The 7,904-nt window shown below is 39.8% G+C and overlaps 1 non-coding gene across 1 annotated transcript; it reads right to left on the bottom strand.

The window, feature by feature from the left end:
* Positions 1–2,167: 2,167 nt before the first annotated feature.
* On the bottom strand, positions 2,168–2,274 carry LOC142179049 (small nucleolar RNA R71). The gene has a single exon (XR_012707191.1). It is a non-coding gene; the product is annotated as a small nucleolar RNA R71 (small nucleolar RNA).
* Between the last annotated feature and the right edge of the window lie 5,630 nt (positions 2,275–7,904).

Genomic DNA, 7,904 nt, shown 5'->3' with positions numbered 1-7,904 from the left:
GGTAGTGTTTAGCCTTGTATGTGATGAGGGCAGTGTTTAGCCCTATGCAGAGGAAGACAGCGTTTAGCCTTATGCAATAATGGATGCAATGCTTAGCCTCATGTAATGGAGACAACGCTTAGTCTCATGCAAGGAAAGGAAACGTTTAGCCTTATGCAATAATGGAGGCAGTGCTTAGCCTCATGCAATGTGATGGAGATAGTGCTTAGTCTCATGCAGAGGAAGGCAGTGCTTAGCCTTATGCAATAATACAGGCACTGCTTAGCCTTGATGTGCGGTAGAATTTCAGCATTATTGATACTAATTACATAGACTTTAGCTCATTTTTTAAAGCATTGTAAGTCATTTCTCCTGTAGTTTTGGTGTTTTGCAGACAAGCAGATTTGAAGATCCAAGAACATGGAAAAGATGACAAAAACAAGTAGAAGAGAAGAAATGCGGCAGGTTTGAGATCGTATAAATGATGTGCGGGCCGCAGATCAACCGCAGAGTGACGCAGACCAACTTAGTTGTGAGAGTGGATTCTACAATCCATTATGCGATCGCATAACTCTTGTGTGGATCGCATAATGATCGAACAAATGCAAAAAACATTTCTGAAATGATGATTCTGCGGTACGGCATGCAGTCGCAAAATGGATATGCGCCTGCATAATAGAAATGCGACGGAACACTGGAGATATGGGCAACCAACTTTACGAAGGAAAATGAAGATATGCGGACCGGAAAGCTGTCTGCGACCCATTCTGCGGTCGCAGACATGATCTGCAGGGCATATTTATCAATTTTTAACCCCGACTTTTAGCCCATTATAAATAGAATAACTAGGGTTTTTGTGGGACATCTTGTCTGGAAAAGAGGCTACACCTAGATCATTGAATACACCATTATTTTGGAAGCTTTTGAAGAGACAATCTTGCCCTATTTGTAAGCTTTATGACTTTATTTATTGTTTTGTTCTTGGATTCTAGTATGAGTAGTTAGTTTTAAATACTAAGGTTGTGGACCTTAAATGGGTGTAATGTTTATGGGTTTTCACCATTGAATATATATATATATTGGTTGGTTGATATCTATTCATTTATCACACTTCATTTATTGTTGATGGTTGCAAATATTGACTAATGCCATTTTACTCTATCTTTACTTGGAAAAATGGGTTATGGTTTGGTAGAATTGAATAGCAAAAACACAAGGCTTTAAACCTTGTTTAATAGAATCGTTTAGGAATAAGTGGTTTCTGTTTGGGAAATATTAGTTGTTATTAACTGTAACTCTTTTATATTTGGGAAAATCATAAAAAGAAAATACTACCTAATTAATGGAAAATATTGGGTAGTCATTTAGGAACCATTTGCATATCAAAGGACCTTCCATTAGAAATATATCATATTAACACCGATAACATTATATTCCATTGATAGGGACACAACCTTGGTTTCCTTAATTGAATTAATTACATTCTCGTAACAAAATTGTTTTCCTAATAATTCACAATCACAACACTCTCTTTTTAAACTAATGGAGTAGGATTACGACTTAAGTCAATTTTTACACTACTCAAGTAATCTTTTCACACCTATTCCATGTGGGATTTGACTCCAACCTAGTTGGGTTATTATATTTCACATTGACCGCCTTACACCATTTATTTAGGAGTAATTTGAGAGTATCAAATTTTGGCAACATTGCCGTGGAATACGGTTTTGAAATTACTAATTAGTGTGTGCTTTACATTACGTCTTCTTCTATTTCATCACACTTTGCTTGGTGTCATTAGGTAAACATGGGCGAGCCAAAAGAAGAGAATATTTTTGCGGATATAGATGAGTATATTGAAGATACAAATGCTACAGTCCCTCCAAGAGTTGATGCTGCCACCTTCAAAGTGGAACACAGTCTAATCCTAATGCTCAAGGCAGAGGGGGGTTTCCGAAATTCCACAGATGATGATCCGACACAACATCTCAGTAATATTTTGGGTGTGTGTACGATGCACAAGCAGAATCATGTCTCAGATGATACCCTAAGGTTGAGGGTATTCAAGTACTCTTTAGCTGGAGAGGCAAGACAGTGGATCCAAAATCTACCTCCTAATTCCATCCATACTTGGCCTGAACTTGTCCGAGCTTTCCTAGAAAAATGGTTTCCGCAAAGCAAGAAATCCGAGCTCCGAGATAAAATTTTATTCTTCAAGCAATTACCGGGAGAGCATCTACATGAAGCATGGGATAGATTCGAGTTATACTTGATACAGTCGCCGAATCATGGTTTTTCGGATAATATTTTGTTGGAGAAGTTTTACATGGGCTTGGATCCTATGAACCAATCTATAGCCAAAAATGCAGCGGATGGATCCTTTGTGGATAAAATATTTGCAAGGGTCACACAAATCCTTGACAAGATGACAGAACATAACCAAGCTTGGCACTCGGAAGACACCACAGGTGGAATTGCATATGGTACACCTTCCTTGATCAACATGATTAAGGAGAACCAAGAAAGAGATGAAGTAATTGTCAGGCTTGCCACCAACATCAATGTGTTGATAAAAATGCTCACTGAAAGCCAAACAAAAAAGGTGAATGTTTTGGAAGATGTGCAACACATGTCAAATGAGGATTACGAAGAAGCAAATTATGAAAACAACTCTCAATAATGATATTAAAGACAACCCTACCAAGGTTCAGGGCAACAAAATCAATGGAGGTCTAACCCACAAGGGCAAGGCAACCAACAGCGGCGAAACGACCAAGGTAGTTCAAATTAAGGAAATGGGAAAAACCACAATAATAAATTTTCAAATCGGAGTTCAAACCCCTAAGTTCCACCAAAGGAACAATATTCTAACTCTCCGCATTGCAAGGAAAGTTTTTCAAGTGATTCTAAGTTGGAAAACATGGTTGAACGAGTATTGCAAAATCAAGAAAGATCTGACACTTCAATGACGAATATGACCGAGCTTGTGGTTTCTCACACCACATCTATTCAAAAATTGGAGATTCAAAGGAGATACCTCTCAAGAGAGAAAAATCCGAAGCAGAAAGGTACGCTTCCAAGTGACCCAATTGCAAACCCAAAAGGTAGTGGGAGTGGTCCTACTTCTCATTGTATGGCCATCACAACTCGAAGTGGCAAAATATTTCAAGGAGAGAATGAAAAAGTGGTCGAACTTGAAGATTCTGAACATGAAGTTGAGGCACAATTTGAGGTGCAAATTGTTGTTGAAGTTGAAAGACTCCCGAAGAATGTGAAAATTCAAGAAGTGAACTATGAAGAGGTTAAGGAAAAGGTAATAGAGGGACCAAAAACTCTAGCACCGATTCCTGGGCCTCCTCCTCCTTTCCCTCAAAGACTTTCTAGGAAGGTTTATGATAGCAAACTCGAGAAGTTTTATGACATTCTCAAGCAATTATCGATGAACATTCTATTTGTGGAAGCATTTCAAGAGATGACGAGTTTTGGTAAGTACATGAAGGATTTGATCACTAAAAAAAGAACCACCAAGAATGAAGTGTTGAATGTGACTCATTGGGTTAGTTCCATCATTGCAACGACCACCGTCCAAAAGAAAGAGGACTCGAGAGCCTTCAGCATTTCATACACCATTGGGTTGCGTGATTTTGCACGAGCCCTTTGTGTTATTGGGACTAGCATCAACTTAATGTCCCTTGATATTTACAATCAAGCAGGATTAGGTAAGCCTAGGCCTACAAGTGTGAGGTTGCAAATGGCCGACCGTTAAATAAAGCGACCGGTGGAAATTGTTGACAATGTTCTTGTGAAAGTGCAGAAGTTTCTCCTCCCTACCGACTTTGAAATCCTCGATTGTGTTGTTGATAAAGAAATCCCTATCATCTTGGGGAGACCATTTCTTGCTTCCGGGAGAGCAATCATGGATTAAAAATTAAATAATATCAAGTTCGGAGTTAATGACGAAGAGGTTACCTTTCAAGCGATTAAGGGTATGAAATTGCCACATGCATATGAAAGTATCTTAGTCATTGATGTTGTTGATGAGGCAGAGGATGCAATCGAGGTGAAGATATAAGAGGAATGCCTTGGTGATACATTGGCGGCTATTTTGGTAAATTTTGATGGTGAAGACATGGAAGGATACATGGAATCAGTGAATGCATTGGAAGGGCTTGGGTCCTATGCTTATGAACCAAAGAAGATTTCTCTTGACTTAGAGAATAGAGTCATCCCTCCCGCTAAGCCTTCAATTATCGATCCGCCACAACTTGAGCTCAAGCCACTTCCACCGCACTTAAGGTATAAATTTGTTGGTTCTAATGAAACTCTACATGTAATTGTTTCTTCTTTGTTTATTGATGTGCAGGTGGAACACTTGTTGAACACCTTGAGGGAGCATAGACAGGCCATTAGGTGGACTATAGCGGATATGCAATGGATTACCACCGGAATTTGTGAGCAAAAAATACAATTGGAGCAAGAGAGCAAACCTAGCGTAGAGCATCAAAGAAGGTTGAACCCTTCCATGCAAGAGCTGGTGAAGAAAGAAATCATAAAATGGTTGGATGCGGGTTGTCTACCCCATTGCCGATAGTCCTTGGGTGAGTCCGGTGTAATGTGTGCCAAAGAAAGGAGGCATGACCGTGAATCAAAATGACAAAAATTAACTCATCCCAACGAGGCCGGTGACCAGATGGAGAGTTTGCATAGACTACTGGAAGCTTAATAGTGCTACTTGTAAAGACTATTTCCCTCTGCCTTTTATTGATCAAATTCTTGATCGGCTAGTGGGAAGGTCATTTTATTGCTTCTTAGATTGTTATTCTGGCTACAACCAAATCAACATCGCCTTAGAGGATCAAGAGTAGACAACATTCACATGGTCGTATGGGACCTTTGGCTTTAGCCGAATGCCATTTGGGCTATGCAATGCCCCGGCTACCATTCAACGGTGCATGATGTCAATCTTCTCAGATAGGCTGGAGGATTTCTTAGAGGTTTTTATGGATGACTTTTTTGTAGTTCGTGATTCCTTAGGCAAGTGCTCAAAAGATGTGAGGAAATCAAACTTTTGCTAAATTGGGAAAAATGTCACTTCATGGTGGACGAGGGTATTGTTCTGGGCCACAAAACGTCCAAGCGAGGCATAGAGGTTGATCGGGCAAAGATCAATATCATTTCCAAGCTTCCTCGTCCCACTTCGATAAAAGGCGTTCAGAGCTTTTTGGGGCATGCCGGTTTTTATAGGAGATTTATCAAGGACTTCACAAAAATTGCAAGTCCCATGTGCAAGCTCCTTGAAAAGGATGCAAAGTTTGATTTAGTTGAGATGTGCCTCCAAGTTCTTGAGGAATTGAAAGCAAGGCTCACCACAACACCTATTATTGTCACACCCGATTGGTATCTTCCATTTGAACTCATGTGTGACGCTAGTGGTGTAGTTATTGGAGCGGTACTTGGTCAATGGCATAACAAGATTCTTCACCCTATCTACTATACAAGCATGACACTCAATGGCGCACAAATGAATTACATTGTGGCGGAGCAAGAACTGCTTGCTATTATCTATGCTTTTGAAAAGTTCCGGGCCTATTTATTGTGCTCCAAAGTGATAGTCTACACCGATCATGCTGCTCTCCGCTACCTTATGGTGAAGAAGGATGCTAAACCAAGATTGATTAGGTGGGTTCTTTTGTTACAATAGTTTGACTTTGAAGTCAAAGACCGGAAAGGAACAGAGAATCAAGTTGCGGATCACTTATCTAGGCTTGAAGAGGAAGGGAAACCAAAAGAAAATCTTGAAATTAATGATGCCTTACCAGATGAACATGTATTGGCATTGTGTAGCACCTTCACTCCATGGTATGCCGACATCGCTAACTTCTTATTTAGAGAGCTTATCCACGACAGATTGGATGCTTATCAAAAGAAAAAGTTCTTCTGGGAGTGTAGGCAATACTATTGGGAGGAAGCCTTTCTCTTCTGGATTTGTGCCAACAACATCATTCGGCATTGTGTTCCGGAAGATGAGGTAATTCAAATTCTCAAAGCATGTCATGACTCCCCAGTTGGGGGCCACCACGGTGGAAATCGTACTGCAGAAAAAGTTCTTAAATGTGGATATTATTGGCCATCGATCTACCAAGATGCAAACCAATTTGTCAAGTCATGTGATCAATGTCAAATACAAGGGTCAATTTCTAGAAGGCATGAGATTCCTATGAACTTTGTGATGGAGGTCGAGATCTTTGATGTGTGGGGGATAGATTTCATGGGTTCATTCGTAAGCCCTTACGACATGACATATATCTTGGTGGCAGTAGATTATGTCTCCAAATGGGTCGAGGCAATTGCCTTGCCAAACAATGAGGCTAGGAGTGTAACCTCCTTCTTAAAGAAGAACACATTTACACGGTTTGGAACCCCAAGGGCCATCCTTAGGGATGGTGGTTCTCGCTTTTGCTACAAAGCTTTTGCCGGGTTGCTCAAAAAATACGGAGTTAAGCACAAGGTGGCCACCCATTATCATCATCAGTCGAGCTGTCAAGTTGAAGTTTCTAACCGGGAGATCAAAAACATTATAGCAAAAAATGTTAATGCAAACAGGACCGACAGGTCCTGGAAGTTATATGACACATTGCGGGCATATCGCACAGCATTTAAGACTCCCATTGGCACCTCACCATATCGGTTGGTTTTTGGTAAGGCGTAGCACTTGCCAGTGGAGCTTTAACACAAAACTATGTGGGCATTGAAAAAGTTAAATCTTGACTGGGCTGAAGCTGCTATTCTAAGAATGACACAACTCAACGAGATGGAAGAATTCCGTTTTCATGCCTATGAGAATGCAGCCATGTATAATGAAAGAATGAAGTTTGTTCATGACAGGAAGATTTTGAAGAGGGAATTCAAATCATGTGACTTGGGCTTACTCTTCAACTCAAGACTGAAGTTCTTTTCGGGGAAACTCAAATCCAAATGGTCTGTCCCGTTCAAAGTTGTGAATGTGTCTTCCTATTGCGCTATTGAATTGGAATCCGAGGACGGGACTTGAACCTTCAAAGTAAATGGACAAAGGGTCAAGCATTACCTCGGAACCATTGGAGAAAGGCACTGTTACACCCTATATTTTCGTACGTTAAAATGCGTCGTAAGCAAACTAATGTAGGACCAAAAATGAGATAATATTTAAAAGTATATAAAGTACGTTAATCATGTTACCTCTGAGGTTACAAATATTGAAGATCATGAACAACAAGTACAAAGAGGGTTGGACAGTTCAGAAGCTAAAGCGATTAAATAAAATAATGTTTCGTCGAAAGTCGACAAGTTGGGAATGTTATACAATGTACCTTTGGGGTGAGACTAGGGTGATTAACATGATAAGGAGATTATGTTATGATTTATATTAGTCGTATGATATCCGTGTGTTATGTTTTGAAGTCAAGCGAGTTGTGGAACAAAAGTCGATGAAAGTCATCACAAGTTACATTCATAAGTTTTACTGAAACTTTGGGTCAAATGTAACTGCAATTTTCGCCCCATATACTTAGAGTTATGGGGTGTTCCACCCATAAAATTAAATATCTATGAGTCTATTTTCCAACGCATTAAACCGTTTGTCAATACGACATCGGAGTAGAGAGATATTGGCATTTTTGCGATACTGCACAAGCTGCTATGTGACAAGTAGGTGTGTCACCTACTTGCTTAAATGAAAGCCCAAAAATGGGCCATTTCGGGTCGTCCAAAGAGGCCTTTTAAAGGCCTATTTTATTCATATATTAGAATTAAAATAGAGCATAATAACCAGACATAATCTCTGCAAAGAATCCTCCCAAATATTTCCCACAAACCCTAATTGATTTTCTCTCCCTTTCAAGTTCTAATTGGAGGTAAAACCTAGAGTTTGAAGAACCAAGATAGGA

This window comes from Nicotiana tabacum, unplaced genomic scaffold, assembly GCF_000715075.1.
Source record: "Nicotiana tabacum cultivar K326 unplaced genomic scaffold, ASM71507v2 Un00216, whole genome shotgun sequence".
Taxonomy (NCBI): Eukaryota; Viridiplantae; Streptophyta; class Magnoliopsida; order Solanales; family Solanaceae; genus Nicotiana; species Nicotiana tabacum.
Note: the sequence above shows the minus strand (reverse complement) of the source record. Positions and strands in the feature narration are given on the sequence as shown.